The 23,806-nt window shown below is 41.9% G+C and overlaps 1 long non-coding RNA gene across 2 annotated transcripts; it reads right to left on the minus strand.

Annotated features, from left to right (window-relative positions):
* Positions 1-2,705: 2,705 nt before the first annotated feature.
* On the minus strand, positions 2,706-23,633 carry LOC138847593 (uncharacterized). Of its 2 annotated transcripts, XR_016228200.1 has the most exons (5): positions 23,424-23,624; positions 22,405-22,496; positions 21,852-21,945; positions 16,577-16,699; positions 2,706-2,809 (listed from the first exon to the last, which is right to left on the minus strand). It is a non-coding gene; the product is annotated as an uncharacterized LOC138847593 (long non-coding RNA). The 2 variants fall into 2 exon arrangements; XR_016228201.1 differs by lacking the exons at positions 2,706-2,809; positions 16,577-16,699 and adding an exon at positions 21,466-21,548 and having other exon boundaries at positions 23,424-23,633.
* Positions 23,634-23,806: the final 173 nt, after the last annotated feature.

Consider the following 23,806-nt stretch of genomic DNA (forward strand, 5'->3'; position numbering starts at 1 on the left):
GAGAGTAAAATTAGGAAGACAGTCCGTCAAGGAGAAGAGATCACAGTAGAGGCAGGTGTCACTCATGGGCACATACAGAAAAGCTGAAACACTATATACTGTTTTTTTAAGGAATGGATGTTTTTATTTTCTGTTCCCATTAGATAAACAAAAAAGGAATAATGTGTCACAAAGTCTTTTTTTTTTTTTTTTGACAGGCAGAGTGGACAGTGACAGAGAGAGACAGAGAGCAAGGTCTTCCTTTGCCATTGGTTCACCCTCCAATGGCTGCGCGGCCGGCGCACTGCAACCGGTGCACCGCACCGATCCGATGGCAGGAGCCAGGTGCTTCTCCTGGTCTCCCATGGGGTGCAGGGCCCAAGTACTTGGGCCATCCTCCACTGCACTCCCTGGCCACAGCAGAGAGCTGGCCTGGAAGAGGGGCAACCAGGACAGAATGCGGCGCCACGACCGGGACTAGAACCCGGTGTGCCGGCGCCGCAAGGCGGAGGATTAGCCTAGTGAGCCGCGGCGCCGGCCGTCACAAAGTCTTATGACAATATTCATGACTAGAAGAATTAGTAATTATGCAGAATGATTATCATAGGAGTAAGTATCTACCAACACATGTCCAGCAATTCTACTTTCACCTGAATTCAGAAAATAAAAATCTGCACTGAGAGATAAGCAGCATGTGCAAATGGATCACCCAGCTGACTCAGCTGCTTGCGATTCTGTTCTTTAAATCAACAAAAGAAAACAATACCACTATCTTGTTCTTAAATAAGAAGAAAGATAACTGGGATTGACTGGTGAAATATTAACTTAAATCTTGCTTTTTCCCACAACTTAAGTAAATAAGCATTTAAATGAATCCAGTTATCATTATTCAAGAGTTCACCATCTTCAATTATCCATTAATGTTGATTATATCCATAACTTACAAAATACAAAAGTGTTCTACGTTTGAAAAAAATAGCCATCTCAAAGGCCAGAAACACAGTTTTAAGCCCACATAACCGTATTTAAGATCAGGACATGACATGCACCAAGTATAGATTTTTGGATTTAATTCCTTTGTAGCCCTTATTGCACAGTATCCCTATTTTTTAAAAAAGATTTATTTATTTATTTGAAAGTCAGAGTTACACAGAGAGAGGAGAGGGAGAGAGAGAGAGAGAGAGAGAGAGAGAGAGAGAGAGAGAGAGATCTTCCATCCGATGGTTCACTCCCCAATTGGACACAACGACCGGAGCTCCGTCGATCCGAGGCCAGGAGCCAGGAGCTTCTTCCAGGTCTCCCACGTGGGTGCAGGGGTCCAAGTTCTCGGGCCACCTTCTACTGCTATCCCAGGCCATAGCAGAGAGCTGGATGGGAAACAGAGCTGCCGGGTCTTGAACCAGCACCCATATGGGACGTCGGCGCTTCAGGCCAGGGTGTTAACCCGCTGCACCACAGCACCGGCCCCCAGTACTGCTATTTATGACTTCTCAAATGAACAAGAGCCTGTGGCAAAGAAAATGATCTATATGAAAGACCTCTATGGGCAAGAACCCAGTGGAATAAGCAGTCACCAAAGGAGGACGTACTTTCCTCTGAAGGGAGGGAAGTGCTTCCACTTTGCCTATGGCTTTGTTGAAATACTGAAGCAGTCTGTGGATCCAAAAGGTGTCCATAGCCTAGGCAGCTCTTGTCAAGAGCTTTGGGTGGTCACTGACGTCATACATCAGAGTGTTAATTGCTTACTAAACAGGAGTCACTGTGTGTTAACTTCCCATGCAGAACCTCTGTCCTCAAAGAGCTATATTATGAAACTTAATACTAAATCTTGTTCTCCAAGAATTATGATGTTCTAGTGTATTAACTGGAAGCTATTTTGTCACACAAATTCTAGTTATGTCTAAGTGCTTGCAAAAGATGTACCACTATTTTCAGGTTCCACTTTAAATATAATTAAGTTTCCAAAAAAAAGTGAAATTACCATCAAGATGCAAGGACTTTGACTAGCCTTTGTCTAGACTGTTGAGGAACAGCTTTTGCTCTTGTTTTTTGTTGCTGTTGTTGGTGGTGGTGGTTTCTTTTGATTTTTTTTTATCTATTTTTCTTTTTCTCCCTTATACAAAGAGCAGAGCTTTTTACCTAGAACAGACTTAATCTTCTGTGTATAAAGTTAAATGAAAATAGACTTTAGTAATAAACAAGACTGGGAAATGAGAGGAGAGAGGAAAGAGGAAGATGGGTGGCAGTGTGGGTGGTAGGGTGGGTACGGTGGGAAGCATTACTGTGTTCCTAAAGTTGTATTTATGAAATGTATGCAAAAATAAATAAATAAGTAAATAATAAATAAATAAATACAGGAAATCTACATGTATACTAGAGCTTCTTATTCTGATATAGCCTACCCCACACAAAAAATACCCTTACTTAATATGCTTAAGTGTTTGAAGATCTCTATTTCCTATCAGGCATAAGGAAAACATCTCCAGTATTTCAGGTTCTATTCAAGATTGTACAGTAGGTCTCTCCAATACATTCAAGTGGTAAGAAATGTATGATTACAAGGCCAGGAATAGATGTTCTTACTCAAAGAACGTATACTACGTAAGCTGAAAATCAGAAAGGATTAAGAGAAACAATGTGCAATCAGATATTTCACAAGGTTGACTGAAAGAAAGTCAGTACACTAACATGGTATCTGTACCTTCCAAATACATCAGAACATAAAATTACAAAAAGAAACTTTATTGAGAATTTGAACTCAAGTATCCAAAGGAAGTACAACTGGCAGGAATTCAGGTTGTCTTCATTTAAACGTCAGGGTGTGCTTCACCTGTAATATGAACACAACATTTGGGGACATTAAGTTGAAGAACATTACTGAATTAACCTGAAAGACAAAACAAGCTTCGGTTTTACTAAATAGACTGAAACTGCAGGCTTGTAACAGTCACCCCTGGGGCCTGTGCTGTGACATAACACGTAAAGCTGCCACCTGCAGTGCCAACACTCCTTATGGACACACGTTCCAGTCCTGGCTGCTCCTCTTCTGATCCAACTCCTTCTTGATGCACCTGGGAAAGCAGTGGAAGACTGTACATGTCCTTGGCTCTCTGCACAGGGGAGACAGACAAGAAATACCCAGCTCCTGGATTTGGATTGATCAGCTCCACTCACTGGGGCCATTTGGGGAGTGAACCAGTGGATGGAAGTGCGTCTCTCTCTCTCTATCTCTCTCTCTCTCTCTCTCTCTCTCTTTCTCTTTCTCTAACTCTGCCTTTCAAATAAATATATAAACCTTTAAAAAAAAAACCCAGTCACCCTTTGGCTAACTATTAAATGCCTGGGAAACATAAATGAAAGATCGTCAACTATATATATATATATATATATATATATATAAAATCTTGATTGTTAAACACACTACAGTTTCTAGTAGTAAAAGGAATCCTAGAAATTGCACAAGTTCAGGACAGACAAAATCAAAGAAACCTACTAGAAGGTAGTTTTTAGTGGAAAGCAAAAACCATTTCTGTGTCTCCTAAAAAATCTCACAACCACACAAAAATATCCTAGGATATTTAGGAAAGTATTTAAAGATGTCTGATTTAAAGGTGGCTTGAAATCATTCTGATTACAAGATGGATAAAAGTTAATCTCACGTCTGCCACTGTCTAAGTGAAGTAAAGGGAAACCAGCATGGTAGCAATGGCCGAAGCTGCGCTGATCTGAAGCCAGGAATTAGGTAGGTGTTTTTTCCCAGTCTCCTATGCAGGTGCAGGGGCCCAAGGTCTTGGGCCATCTTCTACTGCTTTCCCAGGCCATAGCAGAGAGCTGGATCGGAAGTGGAGCATCCAGGACTTGAACCGGCGCCCATACAGGATGCGGGCCCTGCAGATGGTGACTTTACCTGCTACGCCACAGCACCGGCCCCTATTTTCCTTTTGTAAGGAGTCATTCATATCTCCTATTAACTACTTCCATTTGGCTTAGGTTTCATGTACTGTTTTATCGTCATGCTTTATATTTAACGGCCACTTAAAAATACCTATTCACTTAATAACTATCTTCTGTTAAATGCAGTTAGAAATCATAATATTCCCTAGATTAAATTTTAATCATCTTTAATAGCCTCCCAGCGGTAGCCTTCCAACTGTCCTATTTTCTCTACTATTTTAAAAAATTTATTAATTAATCTATAGGACAAAGGGCTGAGACACTGGGAAAGAGAAAGCAACAGAAAGACTTTTCTTTCTGTGGTACACTGCCCTAAGTCCAAAAAGGCTATTTATATGCCTGAAGCCAGGAGCCAAAAACTTTGTCCTGCTTCCCACATCGTTTGTAGAGATTAAGCACCTGTGCCATCTTCCCCTACTGTCCCAGGCTCATTAGCAGACATCTGGATTGGAAATGGATAGGCTGGAACACACCTGGCACTCTGATACAGATGGTCTGTGACTGAATGGGAGGCTAAACCCGCCATGCTACCACGTCAGAACCTCCCACAATATTGTTAAGCATCGTAGAGAATGACAGCCTTAAGAAGACCAAGGCGTTGGTAACTTCGTCCCCAGACATCAAGGGCATCCTTGTATTATGTTTAGGCCTGATTTATTCATTTTTATTTTTATTAGAGAGACAGAGATGGCATGTTCTTGGTTACTGCTGTTCTCCCCCATAGCAAGCCTGGGGCAGGCCTGCATTTGGCATAGCTGAGAGCTCAGAACTCAAACCTAGTTTCCCACTAGGGTGGTAGAGAATCAACTATCGAGCCATTGCAGGCTGCTTTCTACAGTGTGCATTGTCAGGATGCTGGAATCAAGAGCGGAACATGAAGTCAAACTCAGGTACTCTGATATGGGATGTAGCTGTCTTAACTAGCATCCCAATGGACATGTCAAAAGCCAGCCACCTAAAATTCCCAAGTTTTTGTCTTCACATTACTCTCCCACCAACTGTTGTCTTAAGGCAGGAACTTGTAATGTGTACCCTGCAATACGATTGGTGTTCATGCTCCCATATGGCATTTACAGTGTTGTTAGACGTATTAACTGGAGCTGCTACCGTGCTGCCGTAGACTAAGCAGTGGTCCGGGACAACGACACCCACCATTGATGTGGGGCTTCAAGTTCCAGCTGCTCCACTTGTAATCCAGCTCTATATTGATGTGCCGGGGAGAGCAGTGGAAGATAGCCCAGGTACTGGGTCCCCTGAGGCCCATGAAGGAAACCTGGATGGAGTTTCTGGCTCCTGGTTTCCACCTTGTGCAGGCCCAGCTGCTACGGTTATCTGGGGAGTGAACCAGCAAAGAGAAGGTCTCTTTCTCTCTCTGTCTCCCTGTGCTTTCATATAAATAAATGAATCTTTTGAAAAAGAAGTGACACTGAAGATTCATAGTAGGGCAGAGATTAGGCACAGCATAGGTGTTCATTTTCAGTTACCTTCGACATCCAGGACATACAAGCACTTTACCTACTTGATCAGTGCTGAAGGAAAAAACCAGTTGACCCCTTGCCATTCTATTATTCAGTCATTCTATGCTATACTGGGAGAAGGATTTAGAATGAAATCATTCTCTGTGAGAGAATACAGAACACGACAGAATCTAAGAGCAAGCATTCAGGCAATCAAATATCAAATAACCATCATGTACTCATTTGTTGCTTTTTCCTATCCCTATTCAAGAACACCACCTTGTTGAAATAATTGTTTTTCTCTGGTTGCCTTGCCATGGCCTCATTGACCCTGATATGCTGCTTCCCTCAGTGCACTCCATCATTTATCAATACTTGTAAAGACTGTTATTCCCACTTCCAACAATCATATTACTGACAATTATATATAAATAAAAAGGGGGGATGCAGAATGCAGAGAACAAAAATTCTGCCAAAGCACTCTCAGGTGAGAACACATTTCTTCTGAGCACATAGTGTGGCAGCAGAATGTAAAAGGAAACATTTCTGCCAAAATCGTATGCCTAATAAACACGTATTAAACAAGAAAAGGGAGAAATGTGGAGAATAAGATTTCTGCGAATGCACTCCTAGTGAAGATATTTTATTCCTAGAACACAGAGTGTGACTGCAGGGACTGATTAAGGATAGTTTATGACCTACTAACGAGAAGGGCACTGAGCCCTTGTGGGAATGCTGGCTTCACAAGGACATGCAGCTGCTTTCCCAGATATGCTAGTGTAGTATGTCCTGCTAAAGCTGTTTCAGAGAAACCTTAGAGTGATATGAACACGTGCATGCACTCTACAAGAGGCTGTCGCAATCCTTGTCAATAAAGAGAACACGCTGGGTTAGCCTTTTTGGAGGAAAAGTTCCAGCGTGCTGTCTCTCCTTTCACTTGCATAACCCAACTATCATTGTTCCTGCAGTAATGCAACGTAAAGTTGGATTTAAAATCTGACCCGAGGCTTACTTTATAGAAAGCACATTTTTCTTGGTATTTCCTCCCAAAACTAGAGAATCAAATAATTCTGCTGTTAAAATCATTTTTAAACAAAATCAAACAAAAACGGGTACAGTACTGTGGCATAGCAGGCAATGCTGCCGCTGGTCATGCAAGCATCCCATATGGGTAGCATATCAAGTCACGGCTGTTCCACGTCCAATCCAGCTCTCTGCTATGGCCTGGGAAAGCAATGTAAGATGGCCCGAGTCCTTGGGCCCCTGCACCATGTAGGAGACCCGGACGAGTGTCAGCCTCCTGGCTTTGGATTGGCTGAGCTCCGGCCTTTACAGCCATTTATCTCTCTATCTCCACCCCATCTTTCTCTGCCTCTGCCTCACTGTAAGATTGCCTTTCAAATGAAGAAACAGATATTGAAAAAAAAAAAAACAAAAATGGATCAAAGATTTAACTGTAAGACATGAAAGTATGAAATAACTAGAATGCAAAATACAGTCATAGGTGGAAAAATTCTGGACTGAAGAATGGCATGCTGCATACGGCTATGGAGAACAATGGAGAAAACAGTGTAGAAGGTACACTTTCGGCAGAGAATTGGAGAGAGAACTGCTCCGAATCCCCCCACGGAAGGGGAGGAATCTTTGTGAACCTGCCTGGTGAATGCTGACGCACAGCCAGAGAGCACGGAGAGTCAGGCACATTTTTCATGGCATGGGTCCAGACTGGAGCCTTTGGGCTGGCTGTTGCTGGTGGTCACCTATGGTCTTAGTCAAAGTGAAGGGGGATGATTGATTCAAACCAATCTCTCCACAACAGAACCCTTGATCGGGCTGAGAGAGGACGGGCACCATTTTAAAAAAGGGAAAAACTAGGGAAGCCTGCAAGCGTGCACAAAGCAGCTCACTGAGACCGGGCACCTGAATGCAGCGCTGGCAGCGTTCGCCCAGTGACTCTAGTGTGCAGGTGTGATCCACAGCTTCAGTGCAGAAAATGGCCCTCAGCATCCCCAAGGCTTAGTCAGAAAATCAAAAGAAAATCAAACAAAAAGTCAGAGCTCGGCTGGGAAGTGGTAGGGCAGCTACAAGGGAAAGAGGTGGGCCCGTGCCAACCATACCCTTTGCACTTGACCACTGTGGGAGCCATATGTGCTGAGTCCTTGAGGTTTGGGCGGCTACATGAAAGGGAGTAGGGTGTAGCTGGGTATTGATTTCAACCACCGCCATCTTGGGTATTACCCTGCAAACTTGCCCCAACTTACCACATTCAAAAGAGCCCCCTGGCCACACCCACCACACACCTCCCAGTATTCATTGAAATGGTAGATATTCCACAAAGCCACAGTAGCATTACCCAAAAGATAAAAGCCAACAGAAGAAAAAACTTAGAAATCAACTACACAATGCTGAAATATCAGAGCCAAAATTCAGAAAAAAAGAATAAGGAAGTCACCATGACATTCTCAGAACACAAAAATATTTCATATTAGAATGAGAAGATGAACAGATCAAGGAAATGCCTGAATGGAATTTTGAAAATTAATCATAGTTACTTAAAAAAAATCAGAAGCAAATTCACGAACTGAATAACATCATATATGACATGAATAAGTATTTTCACAGGAGACTGAGAATTTAACGCAAAATCAAAACGAAATTTTAGAAATGAAGAATTCAATGGATCAAATAAAAAATGCAGTGGAAAGTCTTAACAGCAGACTTGATTGGGCAGAAGAAAGACTATCCGAAGAAAAATCTTTGGGAATCTTACAGGTAGACCAAAAAGAAAATGAGAAAATAGAAAACTAAAAAAAAAAAAAAAAAAAAAAAAAAAAACAGTTTTGGAGATCTATGGGATACTACCAAACGGCTCAACATACAGGTATTAGGAGTTCCTGAAGGAGTGGAAAGACAGAAGGGAATGGAAAACCTGCTTAGGAGAATACTTACAGAAAAATTCCCCAATTTGGAGACAGAAAGGGTTGTTCAAATAGAGGAAGCACATCGAACTCCTAACAGAAACGACCTGGAAAGATCTTCGTCATGATACATTGTATTCAAACTCTCTACAGTAAAATATAAAGAAAAGATTCTAAAATGTGCAGGAGAGAAATGCCATATTGCTTTCAGAGGATCTCCAATTAGATTCACAGCTTGCTTCTCATCAGATACCCTACAGGCTAGGAGGGAATGGTGAGATACAGTCCAAATCTTAAAAGAAAAAAAAAACTGTCATCCCAGAATACTGTACCCCACAAAGCTGTCATTTATGAATGAAGTTGAAATAAAGACGTTCCATAACAAACAGAAATTGAAAGAATTGGTCGACACTTGTCCAGCCTTAGAAAAGATGCTTAAGGATGTGCTACTCACAGAAACACAGAAAGATAGCCATCATTCTGAAAGAATGTGAAGGCAGAAAACATGCAAAGTAAAAAAAAACAAAAGCAACCCAAAGTAAACAATCAGAATATTTAAGGATAGATGGCAGGGCCAAGTCCTTACTTATCAATAGTCTCCTTGAATGGAAGTGGCCGAACGGATGGAAAAACAAGACACATCTATTTGCAGCTTACAAGAAACACAACTAACCAACAAAGATGCACGCAGACTGAAAGTGAAAGGATGGGAAAAGATAGTCCATGCTAACAGAAACCATAAAAGAGTTGGTGTTGCCAAGCTAATAACAGACAAAACAGACTTTAACATAAAAACTGTTAAAAAGTTGAAGAAGGGTACTATGTAATGATTAAGGGATCAATTCAACGGGAAACTACAATAAATGTATATGCACCAAATTACAGGGCACCTGGCTATTAAAAAATGTTAACAGACCTAAAGGGAGAGACAGACTCCAATACAACAGTAATGGGAGATTTCAATACCCTATTTACAGCAAGGGATGGATCAACCAGACAGAAAATTAGCTAGGAAACAACAGAGTTAATCGACACTTTAGACCAAATGGACCTAACGGATATCTAAAGAACCTTTCATCCCACAGTGGCAGAATACACATTCCTCTCAACAATGCATGGAACTTTCTAAGAATCTCTAGAACATATCTAAACACATAGATACTGGGCAACTTACTCCTGAATGAACAGAGGGTCATAGAAGAAATCAAAAGAGAAATCAAAAAATTTCTGAAAATAAATGAAGATGACAGTAGATCATACCAAAACCTATGGGACAGAGCAAAAGCAGATGTAAGTGGGAAGCTCACAGCTATCGGTGCCTACATGAAGAAACTGGAAAGGTACAAAATAAACGAGCTATCTACACATCCAAAGGACCTAGAGTAACAACAACAATCCAGACTCAAAACCGGTAGGAGGAAAGAAATAATTAGAACTAGAGCAGAAATAAACAGATTTGAAACAAAAATATACAAATGAAAAGCTGCTTTACTGAAAAAATACACAAAAAATTCATGCCCCTTTGATTTCTTTTTCTTGCCTAATGGCTCTAGTGAAAGCATCCAAGACTACGTTAAATAACAGTGGTGAGTGTGGGCATCCTTTGGATATTAGGGGGACTGCTGCCAGGTTTCCCCATTCAATAGGATGCTTGCTGTGCTTTGTCATATATTGTCTTGATACTCTTAAAGGTTTTCATCATGAAAGGATGTCGTATTTTATCAAATGCTTTCTCTGTGTCTACGGAGATAACCGTACGATTTTTGATCATTGATAGATCATTGGCACAGCTAACCACAAAAAGAAGGAAAAGGCTCAATTCAATAAATTCCAAGATAAAAAAGGAAATTTAACAACAGATGGAACAGAAATAAAAAGAATAATCAGAAATTACTACAAAGAGCTGTATGTCAACACACTAGGAAACCTAGAAGAAATGGATAGGTTCCTAGAAATATACAATCTACCAAAGCTGACTCACGAAGATATAGAAAACCCAAACAGACCAATAACCAAGGCAGAAATTGAAAAAATAATAAAGACCCTCCCAACAAAGAAAAGCCCAGCACTGGATATAATTACTGCTGAATTCTACCAGACATAAAAAGAAGAACTAATTCCAATTCTTCTCAGGCTTTTTAAAACTGTCAAAAAGGAGGGAATCCTCCCAAATGCCTTCTACAAAGCCTGCATCATCTTAATACCTAAACCTGGAATATATATATAACAGAAAAAGAGAACTACAGACCAATATCCCTGATGAGCACAGATGCAAAGATTCTCAACAAAATGCTAGCCAATTGAATCCAACCTCACATCAGAAAGATCATTCACTCTGACCAAGCGATATTTTATCCCCAATATGCAGCAATGATTCAACATTTGCAAATCAATTAGCGTGATACATTACATTAACAAACTGAAGAACAAAAATCATACAATTATCTCCACAGACACAGAGAAAGCATTTGATAAAATACAACATCCTTTCATGATGAAAACCTTTAAGAATATCAATACAATATATGACAAAGCATAGCAAGCATCCTATTGAATGGGGAAACCTGGCAGCAGTCCCCCTAATATCCAGAACCAGACAAGGATGCCCACACTCACCACTGTTATTTAACGTAGTCTTGGATGCTTTCACTAGAGCCATTAGGCAAGAAAAAGAAATCAAAGGGGTATGAATTAGAAAAGAGGAAATCAAACTATCATTATTTGCAGATGACATGATCCTATATATAGGGCATGTGAAAGACTTTACTGAGATACTGTTGGAACCCATAAAAGTCTGTGATAAAATGGTAGGATATAAAACCAACACAGAAAAACCAATAGCCTTTCTATACACAGACAATCCCATTGCTGAAAAAGACTTAAGATTAGTACCATTAACAATAGCTCCAAAATAAACTCTATAGAATACTATACAGCAGTCAAAAACAATGAAATCCGGTCATTTGCAACAAAATGAAGGAATCTGGAACACATCATGCTGAGTGAAATAAGCCAGTCCCAAAGGGACAAATATCATATGTTCTCCCTGATCGGTGACAACTAACCGAGCACCAAAAAGGAAACCTGTTGAAGTGAAATGGACACTATGAGAAACGGTGACTTGATCAGCCTTTGCCCTGACTGTTGATGAACAACTTAATACTTTATCCCTTTTAGTATTTTTTTCTGTTTGTACTACTTAATACTATTGGTTGAATTCTGTAATTAATACACAATTATTCTTAAGTGTTGAAACTTAAATGAAAAGTGATCCCTGTTAAATGTAAGAGTGGGAATAAGAGAGGGAGGAGATGTACAATTTAGGACATGCTCAATCGGACTTGCCCCTAACGGTAGAGTTAGAAACGTGCCAGGGGATTCCAATTCAATCCCATCAAGGTGGCATGTACCAATGCCTTCTCACTAGTCAAAGTGATCAGTTTCAGTTCACAATTGATCACAATGATAGGACTAAGAGCCAAAGGGATCACATAAACAACACTAGTGTCTGCAAATACTAACTGATAGAATAAAAAAGGGAGAGAACAATCCAACATGGGAAGCAAGATACACAGCAGACCCATAGAATGGCAGATGTCCTAAACAGCACTCTGACCTCAGAATCAGACCTTAAGACACGCGGATCTGGCTGAAAAGCCCATGAGAGTATTACAGGCATGGAAAGCCAAGACACTCTGGCAAAACAAAACAAAACAAAACAAAACAAAACAAAACAAAACAAAAAAAAACACCCTAAATGAAAGATCTCTGTGAGTGAGATCCCAGTGGAAAGAACAGGTCATCAAAGAAGAAGGTACCTTTCTCTGAAGGGAGGAAGGGAGGAGAGAACTTCCACTTTGACTATGTCCTTGTCCAAATATGATCAGAGTCGGCAAGCTCAAAAGGTTTCCATAGCCTTGGCAACTCATGACAAGAGCCTAGGGTGATTACTGACACCATAAACAAGAGTGTCAATTTGTTAAGTCAACAACAGGAGTCACTGTGCACTTACTCCTCATGTAGGATCTCTGTCCTTAATGTGCTGTACATTGTGATTTAATGCTATAACTAGTACTCAAACAGTATTTTTCACTTTGTGTTTCTGTGTGGGTGCAAACTGTTGAAATCTTTACTTAATATATACTAAACTGATCTTCTGTATATAAAGAGAATCAAAAATGAATCTTGATGTGAATGGAAGGGGAGAGAGAGTGGGGGGTGGGAGGGAAGTTATGGGTGGGGGGAAAAGCCATTGTAATCCATAAGCTGTACTTTGGAAATTATATTCATTAAATAAAAGTTAAAAAAAAGAAAGAGAGAAAAAGTTTAGGATTCTAAGACAAAAAAAAAAAATAGCTCCAAAATCATCAAATACCTTGGAATAAATTTAATCAAGGATGTCAAAAGTCTCTATTATGAAAATCACAAAACACTAAAGAAATAAATAGAAGAAGACATTAAAAATGGAAAAATCTTCCATGTTCACGGATAGGAAGAATCAACATCATCAAAATGTCCATACTACCAAAAGCCTTTGACAGATTTAATGAAATACCAATCAAAATAGCAGTGACATTCTTCACAGATGTACAGAAAACTATGTTCATATTCATAAGGAAAGATAAGAGACCACAAATACCCAAGATCAATCCCATTCACAATAGCTACAAAAACAATCAAATACCTTCTGGAATAAACTTAACCAAGGACGTCAAAGATCTCTACGATGAGAATTACAAAATCTTAAAGAAAGAAATAGAAGAGAATACCAAAAAATGGAAAAATCTTCCATGCTCATGGACTGGAAGAGTCAATATCATCAAAATGTCCATTCTCCCAAAAGCAATTTATAGATTCAATGCAATACCAATCAAAATACCAAAGACATTCTTCTCAGATCTGGAAAAAAATGATGCTGAAATTCATATGGAGGCACAGGAGACCTCGAATAGCTAAAGCAATCATGTACAACACAAACAAAGCCGGAGGCAACACAATAGCAGATTTCAGGACATACTACAGGGCAGTTATAATCAAAACAGTGGGGTACTGGTACAGAAACAGATGGATAGACCAATGGAACACAGTAGAAACCCCAGAAATCAATCCAAACATCTACAGCCAACTTATATTTGATCACGGATCCTAAACCAATCCCTGGAGTAAGGACAGTCTATTCAACAAATGGTGCTGGGAAAACTGGATTTCCATGTGCAGAAGCATGAAGCAAGACCCCTACCTTACACCTTACACAAAAATCCACTCAACATGGATTAAAGATCTAAATCTATGACCCGACACCATCAAATTATTAGCGAACACTGGAGAAACCCTGAAATATATAGGCACAGGCAAAGACTTCTTGGAAAAGACCCCGGAGGCACAGGCAGTCAAAGCCAAAATTAACAATTGGGATTACATCAAATTGAGAAGTTTCTGTCCTGCAAAAGAAACAGTCAGGAAAGTGAAGAGGCAACCGTCAGAACGGGAAAAAATATTTGCAAATTATGCGACGAATAAAGGATTAATAGCCAGATTCTACAAAGAGATCAAGAAACTCCACAACAACAAAACAAACAACTCACTTAAGAGATGGGCCAAGGACCTCAATATACATTTTTTAAAAGAGGAAATCCAAATGGCCGACAGACACATGAAAAAATGTTCAGGATCACTAGCCATCAGGGAAATGCAAATCAAAACCACAATGAGGTTTCACCTCACCCTGGGCAGAATGGTTCACATACAGAAATCTACCAACAACAGATGCTGGCGAGGATGTGAGGAAAAAGGCACACTAATCCACTGTTGGTGGGAATGCAAACTGGTGAAGCCACTATGGAAGTCAGTTTGGAGATTCCTCAGAAACCTGAATATAACCCTACCATACAACCCAGCCATCCCACTCCTTGGAATTTACCCAAAGGAAATTAAATTGGCAAACAAAAAAGCTGTCTGCACCTTTTTTTTTTTTGACAGGCAGAGTGGAAAGTGAGAGAGAGAGACAGAGAGAAAGGTCTTCCTTTTGCCGTTGGTTCACCCTCCAGTGGAGCCGCAGCCGGCACACTGCGCTGATCCGAAGCCAGGAGCCAGGTGCTTCTCCTGGTCTCCCATGCGGGTACAGGGCCCAAGAACCTGGGCCATCCTCCACTGCACTCCCGGGCCACAGCAGAGAGCTGGACTGGAAGAGAGGCAACTGGGACAGAATCCGGTGCCCCGACCAGGACTAGAACCCGGTGTGCCGGCGCCGCAGGTGGAGGATTAGCCTATTGAGCCGTGGCGCCAGCCTGCACCTTAATGTTTATTGCAGCTCAATTCACAATAGCTAAGACCTGGAATCAGCCTAAATGCCAATCAACAGTAGACTGGATAAAGAAATTATGGGATATGTACTCTATAGAATACTATATAGCAGTAAAAAAAAAGAAAGAAAGAAAGAAAGAAAGAAAGAAAGAAAGAAAGAAAGATCCAGTCATTTGCAACAAAATGAAGGAACTGGAAAACATCATGCTGAGTGAAATAAGCCAGTCCCAAAGGGACAAATATCATATGTTCTCCCTGATCGGTGACAACTAACTGAGCACCTAAAAGGAAACCTGTTGAAGTGAAATGGACACTATGAGAAGCAGTGACTTGATCAGCCCTTGTCCTGACTGTCGAGGAACAACTCACTACTTTATTCCTTTTAGTATTTTTTTTGTTCCACTTAATACCATAGGTTGAACTCTTTAATCAACACACGATTTTTCTTAGGTGCTTAAATTTAACTGAAAAGTGATTCATGTTAAATATAAGAGTGGGAATAAGAGAGGGAGGAGATGTACAGTTTGGCACATGCTCACTCGGACTTACCCCTAACGGTAGAGTTAGAAACGTGCCAGGGGATTCCAACTCAATCCCATCAAGGTGGCATGCACCAATGCCTTCTCACTAGTCAACGTGATCAGTTTCAGTTGATAACTGATCATTATGATAGGATTAAGTGTCAAAGGGATCACATAAACAAGACTAGTGTCTGCTAATACTAACTGATAGAATTAAAAAGGAGAGAACAATCCAACACAGGAAGCGGGATACACAGCAGACTCATAGAATGGCAGATGTCCTAAACAGCCCTCTGGCCTCAGAATCAGCCCTTAAGGCATTCGGATCCGGCTAAAAAGCCCATGAGAGTATTTCAGGCATGGAAAGCCAAGACACTCTGGCAAAAGAAAAAAATGACCTACATGAAAGATCTCTGCGAGTGAGATCCCAGCAGAAAGAACAGGCCATCAAAGAAGGAGGTACCTTTCTCTGAAGGGAAGAGAGAACTTCCACTTTGACTATGGCCTTGTCTAAGTAAGATCAGAGTTGGTGAACTCAAGAGGCCTCCTTAGCCTTGGCAGCTCATGACAAGAGCCTCAGGTGATTACTGACGTCATAAACAAGAGTGTCAATTTGTTAAGTCAACAATAGGAGTCACTGTGCACTTACTCCCCATGTAGGATCTCTGTCCTTAATGTGTTGTACTTACATGTGAATTAACGGTATAACTAGTACCCAAACAGTACTTTATACTTTGTGTGTCCGTGTGGGTGCAAAGTGTTGAAATCTTTACTTAGTATATACCAAGTTGATCTTCTGTATATAAAGATAATTCAAAATTAATCTTGATATGAACGGGATGGGAGAAGGAGTAGGAGATGGGATGGTTGTGGGTAGGAGGGACATTATGGGGGAGGGGGGAGGAAAGCCAGTATAATCCAAAAGTTGTACACTGGAAATTTATATTTACTAAATAAAAGTTAAAAAAGATATAAATATATTTAATATATGTGATTGGAATTCTAATTGCTAATAAGAGCAATGCTTTCGTTATAATGCACAGGATTCATCCAGAAACTCATAAGTCATATTTGAACTGATACTAAAATCGACTTCACTGCTTCAGAGTCTGTCATACAAACCATTAGTAAAAACTCATTATATATTTAAAAGTACAAGCTTTAAGAGAATGTAATACAGGTTAGCTGTTGCTGGGAGATTTATAATGATAATAAATTGCAATATTAAATTATAATTTATACGGCTTTGACCCAAATGTTTAGTAATTAGATAGTGTTTCAGTGAGGCAGTCAGGCTTCTGAAATCTGAATGATGATTCAAGGACTACTGTTCTGCGAACACTGTCATTAAATTAGCATTAATGCTGTCCCTACAGGTACTGTAAGAGGACTAGGTATGTAGAAAACAGATTCACATGACGCTGCACCATCATGGGTTACATACCTGTTCCTGGCATTCTAGGGCTCCCGATATGCTATGGTGCCTCATTGACTTCAGGATGTTCTTCTTCTTCCTGTGGATGCTGGGCCTGAGAAGGTTCCTGGACATCAGCTTCCATGGGTGCCTCTTAGACATAAAACGTGACATCAGCAACATAGCAGAACAGGAGGTTCCGACTTTTCGCCCTCCCAGAGTTCCACCAAAGAAACATCCTGACACAAATCAATTCCCTCTGTGAGGAACAGAAAGTGGATGATACACACCTATCACGAGAAAACTGAGAAACTGTCCACACTTAAGTGGGAAGAACGTGTGACACACTGTCACCGTGTACTTCACCAAGTGCAGAGAACCTCACTGTGAAGACGGAATTCCCACCGCCCAGCATCTCCCTAAGGAGTGACAGGCTCAGTGCAGACACAGAGCTCCCACTGCTTCTACTGTTCCCACCTCACAACCTAGCTCTGAGAGTGCAAGCCCATTGCTGGTCGTGTGTTCTCTGGGAGCTTCAACAAGCATGGGTGGAAAGCAGGCTGACTCAGATGAGCCAGATACAGAAAGAAAATACTGCCTGATCTCACAACACGAGAAACCTGAATGGATGCATATACAAAAATGGTGGAATGGTCATTATCCTGAGAGGGGGTGAAGAATAGGTAAGGAAAATTGCAAGGGGAAAAGTTGCCTATTACATACATCTATGGATGCTAGGTACAACATGCGTACTAGTCACCAATAGAATATTTTTAGTGAATTTGACTGACTGAAGAGAATGGTGCTCTTACCACTGAAATAAAGACTAAGCATAGGAAGAAGTGCATATATCCTTTTTTATTTTGGTAATTGAATTATTTATATACAAATATACATGCATGTACAAAAGCACACACACATATAAATGCTTACCAATGCATTGTGTGGTATACCTCAAATAAAAAATACAAAAGAAATAGAGTGGTTACCAAGTTAAGTAGAAAGAGCATGAAATATGAGCAACAAAATGATAAAATTCATTCCTTCAGTGTCGTGAAATCAAAGCTGTGGGCTGACGTGATCACGAATGTGATTCCTAAGAATCCCAAGAACTTAATTTCGGGAGTCTGTTTGCCACAAAGGAGGGGAAGTAACATTCCCCCAATGTTGTCCTTTTCCCTTACCACGATTTCCCTCCATCAAACCACTTTCCTCTATGAAATTACTTTCAATTTTACTCAACATATTCAATCAGTGGTATTCTGGGTATTCTGCTGAGAATGTGAGTCACAGGCTAAGCACCCTGTGTCTGATTAGTATTTAGATTCCAGAACCTGAATTGTGACATGCATGCAGAGGTTCCAATAAGTATGGCATGCAGAAAGGTGTAATAAACAATCGAAATCTCTTCTTTACAAGGTCAGCAGTAGGTGCCAGCGTTGTGATGTATTGGCACAGTGGTTAAAGCCGCAACCTGCTACGCTGGCATTCCTTAAGGGCGCTGGTTCAAGTACTGGCTGTTCCACTTCTGATCCCGCTCCCTGATAATGCACCTGGTAAAGCAGCAGAGGATGGTCCAAGTACGTGGATCCCTGCACTCCCGTGGGAAACCTGGAAGCTCCTTGCTCCTGGCTATGTACCCACACAGCTCCAGCCATTGTGGCCATTTGAGGAGTGAACCAGTACACAGGACATCTCTTTGTTTCTCTCCCTCTAAAACTCTGCCTTTCAAATAAATAGATAAATCCTCAAAAATAAATAAAAATGCATCAGGGAAGTTATTTGGTCTAGCTCTTCAGCCACCAGTTAGGAGGCCCACATGCCCTATTACCACTATGGTGACTTTGACATCAGCACAGCAAAGTCATGACTGCACTCCCGGTTTTACTACTGTCTGATTCACAAGAACTAAGATATAAAATCCACCAAGATAGCCATCAACAGATGAAGTCATAAGGAAAATGTGGTTCTTATACACAACGGAATATTATTCAGCCATAAAAATAACGATATCCTCTCACTTGCCCTGAACAGTATGGAAGTGGACGGTATCAAATTAAGGGAAATAAGTCAGAATCAGGAAGACAATCACCACATATATCAAACCATATGTGGAAGCTGCAAAATCATTGTTAAAGACATATATTTGTTTGAAAGTGAGAGAGAGAGAGAGAGAGAGAGAGAAACTTCTCCCACCTAGCGATTCACTCCCCAAATGGCCTCAATAGCCATGTCTGGTCCATACAGGAGACAGGACTCAGGACCTCCATACTCGTCTCCCTGCTGTGTTGCAGGGGCCCAACAACTTGAGACATTCTCTGCTGCCCTGGAAGCTGCTTCAAAAGGAAGCACATCACCCAGAAGACTGATAGAGGAAGCCAGCCTCATAGGTGGTATCTCAACCCAATTCACAACATCAAGCTGCTACAAGATAATTTTTGGTCTTTAAAAAATATGTATTTATATGAAAGGCATGGTTACAGAGAGAGACAGAGAACGAGACGGTGGGGAGGTAGGAGGGAGAGAGGGAGGGGAGAGAGGGAGAGAGGGAGAGGGAGGGGGGGAGAGAGAGAAAGAGAGAGGGAGAGAGAGATCGTCCATTGGTTGGTTCACCCTCCCCCAAATGGCCATAACACCCAGGTCTGTGCCAGGTTGAATCAGGAGCCTGGAACACTATCTAGGTCTCCCACATGAGTAGCAAGGGCACAGGCACTTGGCATTCCCAGGTGCTTTTGCAAGAAGCTGGTTCAGCAGTGATGTAGCCTGGACTCAAACTGATGCTCATATGGGATGACCAACTCACATGTGCTAGTGTAACCCCTGAGCAACGACAGTAGCCTCAGTTATTTGATCAGAATACAGAATAGTGATGACTAGAGGCTGGGCAAGTTTGGGGGTAGGTGTATTGGATAAACGATATTAATATACAGCCAGAGATCAGGAATAAGTGCCAGTGTTGCACTGCACAGCTGTATGACCGTAATTATCAATAGCCCATTATATATTCCATGAATGCATCAAAGGGAAGAAGTTTGGGGCTCCAAACACAGGATGAATATAAGGACATCGAAATGTCACCTGCTTTAAATTGACTGGTACACATTCTGTACATCTCTTGAAGATTTCTTTTTTTTTTTTATTTGACAGATAGAGTTAGACAGTGAGAGAGAGACAAAGGTCTTCCTTCCGTTGGTTCACCCCCCAAATGGCCGCTACAGCCGGAGCTACGCCGATCCGAAGCCAGGAGCCGGGTGCTTCCTCCTGGTCTCCCATGCGGGTGCAGGGGCCCAAGCACTTGGGCCATCCTCCACTGCCCTCCCGGGCCACAGCAGAGAGCTGGACTGGAAGAGGAGCAACTGGGACTAGAACCTCTGTACATCTCTTGAAATGTCACACTCTCACCACAGATACCTCAAGCTCTGGAGTGTGGTCAAACAATAAAAATATATTTAAGGAGGAGATGGTAATGTTAAATAACCTGGTTTGACCAACATTCAATGAATACATGTGCCCATTTATTGCAGTGTACCCAATAAACATACACAAATATAATCAAGTAGCTAAAAATGTAATTAAAATGCCATGGTCATGAATGATAAAATTGGAAAGACCCATGCAAATTAAAGGGAGCTAAATGTACATTACAAAGACAATGCACTGGACTCTAATTGAGAAAAAATTACACAAAGGAAATTGTTGAGACCTCAGAGATATTTCAATGTAGACAGTATCTTTTTTAAAAAAAAATATTTATTTGATAAGTGACAGAGGAGGGAAAGACCTTCAATCCACTGGTTCAGTCCCCAAATGCCTTCAACAGACAGGGCTGGACCAAACTAAAGCCAGGAGGCAAGAACTCCACCTAGGCCTCCTACATGGGTGGCATGTACATTATTAAGCATGCAGAGTACAATGCTGAATCGTGTAGACAGTATCTTAAATTCTTGCATTATTGAACCGTTAAATGTCCTGGATTCTCTAAGTATGCCATGGTTATCGAAAGAAATACTTTTCCACTTTTCTTGGATATGCACACAAGGAGAGTAAAGGGACTTCATAAGAACTGAAAATCAGGGGCCAGCGCTCTGGCGCAATGCGTTAACGCCCTGGCCTGAAGCGCCAGCATCCCATATGGGCGTCGGTTCGAGTCCCGGCTGCTCCACTTCAGATCCCGCTCTCTGCTGTGGCCTGGGAAAGCAGTAGAAGATGGCCCAAGTCCTTGGGCCCCTGCACCCGCGTGGGAGACCTGGAGGAAGCTCCTGGTTCCTGCCTTCGGATCGGCGCAGCTCCGGCCGTTGTGGCCATCTGGGGAGTGAACCAGCGGATGGAAGACCTCTCTCTCTCTCTCTCTCTCTCTCTCTCTCTCTCTCTGTCTCTGCCTCTCCTCTCTCTGTGTAACTCTGACTTTCGAATAAATAAATAAATCTTTAAAAAAAGAATTGAAAATCAATCTAAATCATTCTGTGTTAATAAAAAAGGCAGTAAGGACAAAACTTTATACACATTACGATACACAGATAATCAGGACACAAGGGAGACAAATAGAAGGGCAGTGGGGGTGGGAGGGAGTGAGGGTGAGGCAGGAAGAAAACGGAGAAAACCCTGCATAGCTTAAAGCATAAAAATTAGTGAATATAGATGAAAACTCCATGTAACATAATTGTATCATGATAAGTTTTGTGCAAACTTAGGTTTCCAAAATATAAACTAAAAATGCAGGATTATGCAATAAGGCAGCACAGACATTTGTGTTATGCACTTAATAAAAGCCATTCACTTTTCACACAAAAACATAGGTGATGGGAATATTACAACGTGCAGAATGAAGGAAAGATGTGACTCAGCCAGCCAAGTGCTCTTTGGTAAAGGACACACTACCTGAGCCTCGGTTTTCTCCTGTAGACAGCGTGCCAACATCCCTGTGTACCCAAGTGTTATACATGTACGCTGACCACGCGTTCCTCACATGCCATGAAAAATAGGCAGTCTCTTGAGAACATGGCTACAAAAGAGTACATGCTTTTAGGACAAAAACGAAATGGTATGCTTTGGCACCCGGTGGAGAGGCCTGGCAAGGAAGGTATTCTGAAGCAGTCAAAGTAGGTCTTGAAGGAAAGAGAAATTCCTTAGAGCGAGGCAACACACTAAGCTGTAAACGATACTCTTCACCTTTCCACCCAGCGTTCAGGACATGTTTGAGACACGTGAGACATGTTTTCATGCCTCCTGATACTGAGTGTGCCCTGTTGCATGAGGGACATGCACACCTCACCCCCAAAGGCATTTTACTTCCCCTGCCCTTTACCTTCAGCCTCAGGTGCTTCCTCATCTTCCACATCCTCATCATATGGAATGTTCCCCTCTTCAAGTAGAAAATCTTCATCCTCAAACAGCAAGGTCTATTGGAATGAGTGCAGGTAAATAAAATGTTTTTGCTCTAATACATGTAATAACTCTATATAAAGCACAGGTACATATCATGGTCATCAAAGACAGATTTCCAACACAATCCTACACACTTATATTCTTAATAAAGTGACTCACCCTTCAGAGAGATGTCTCCCAGGACAGATGCCACCAATGATTTTAAAGTTATTTTTATCTATGCTGGGATGGACGTCTGTTGCATAGCGTAAGCATGGCTGTGGAGTCCCTGGTTATATTTCCCAGGAACCTAAGAACATCCACCCTGGACACAGCAGAATGAGAACCTCCTGGACCAACGTTTCTTTCCTGAGACCCACTGTCACCCATTACCCACACGGATGACCTACATCAGCAGCATATCTGTATCACTTAGTCACCTTCCGTGAAAAGTGAATTTATCAACAGAAATCATCATAAGTTAAAGCACTCACCTCCTCAGGCTCAATTGGCTCTTGGATCCATGCTGCTATGTCTTCTGCTGTAACTGAAGATGCTGATTTCATTCTCTCAATCATGTTTTGCACTGAAAGCAGAACATTATGATTTGGAAAATACACTTAAGACAATTGCTGTATTTATATTTGTCTCCACAGCCTAGTGTCCTCCTGTAATTATGAAAAAGTTTTGAATGCATTTGCAAAACAAGTCCCAAATTGGGTGTATGTTTTCCGTTTTTCTGCAAGTCGGCAATCATATTGATGCTGGCCAGTCTGGCAAAGAACGTTCTTAAGGCAAATGGCCACAACGGGCCATTTGTGATGACATCCGTCACACATCGGGATACCCCATCATGCAGACTGTTGGGAGAACACCACCAGGGAGAGAAAACTCAGGGCAGCAGACTTTTTGGTTGGCTTTTGAGGGTTTCTAGTCTAATCTCACACACGAGGCCCATTTGCCTCAGATGAGGCGGTTTCGTTGGAGTGTCCAGCTTCCATCCTTCCTCCTAGCAGTTTCTCTGCATGGTCCAAGGCAGAGGTGAGAAGCTGGGGTACGGACCGATGGGCACACCCCTCACCGGGCACCTCTGCCTGACCCCTCACTGAACTCGGAGATGCTGACATCACCCCACTGTCTCCAGGCCCGATGCCCTGCCCTCTGCACCTGCCAGGACTTCTGCCCGCCTGGGTCTCCACTGAGGATTCGGCAATCTGGCCTCTGCGAGCCACTCCAGGAGCCACTGGAGTGCAGACTTCTCGAACGGCCTTCCCGGCCCTTTCCCTAACTTCACGTGACCCCGCTCCTGTCCGAGGGCCACCTTCCTTTGTTTTCGGGCCTCACTACAAACATCAGGCACATGGCGCCAGCGCCACCAGTGAGAAACACATCGTCTTCGAAGTGTTTTCTCCTCCTCTGGGACCACACGTCACATCACCCAATCCCGTGAAACCGCGTGGCGTTCTCAAATGCATTCACATTTAAATCGACCAGAGGACTCATGAGGACCTACCTGAATAGTCTCAAGAGGAAAGATGATTGCAGCAAACGGCTCGCGTGCCACGCGTCTGCACAGAGAACGCCAACGGGAAGGCGCATGCGCAAGAAGACAAGTGCAGCAGTGAGTTTGCGCACTGCGTCAGACAGCTGTGGGTGGGTCTTGGAGTTTTCCAGCCTCGGCAGACGCGGAAGTACAAGCTGTCCCATGTTTGTTTTCAGCGGGAGCAAAGTGTTCGTTTTCAGCCCAGTCTTTCTTTGTCTCCCAGGAACTCTGGGGACAGACAACTCTTATGTTTCCCTTTGGTAAGGCTATGCATCTTGAGAACTGTTTTGATACGAGCAGGTTTAAAGGTATTAATACCTCTTTTGATATCTGCTTTTCATCAGTGCTTTCCT

This window comes from Oryctolagus cuniculus, chromosome X (assembly GCF_051225735.1).
Source record: "Oryctolagus cuniculus isolate XC-2025 breed Fujian yellow rabbit chromosome X, ASM5122573v1, whole genome shotgun sequence".
NCBI classification, from domain to species: domain Eukaryota; kingdom Metazoa; phylum Chordata; class Mammalia; order Lagomorpha; family Leporidae; genus Oryctolagus; species Oryctolagus cuniculus.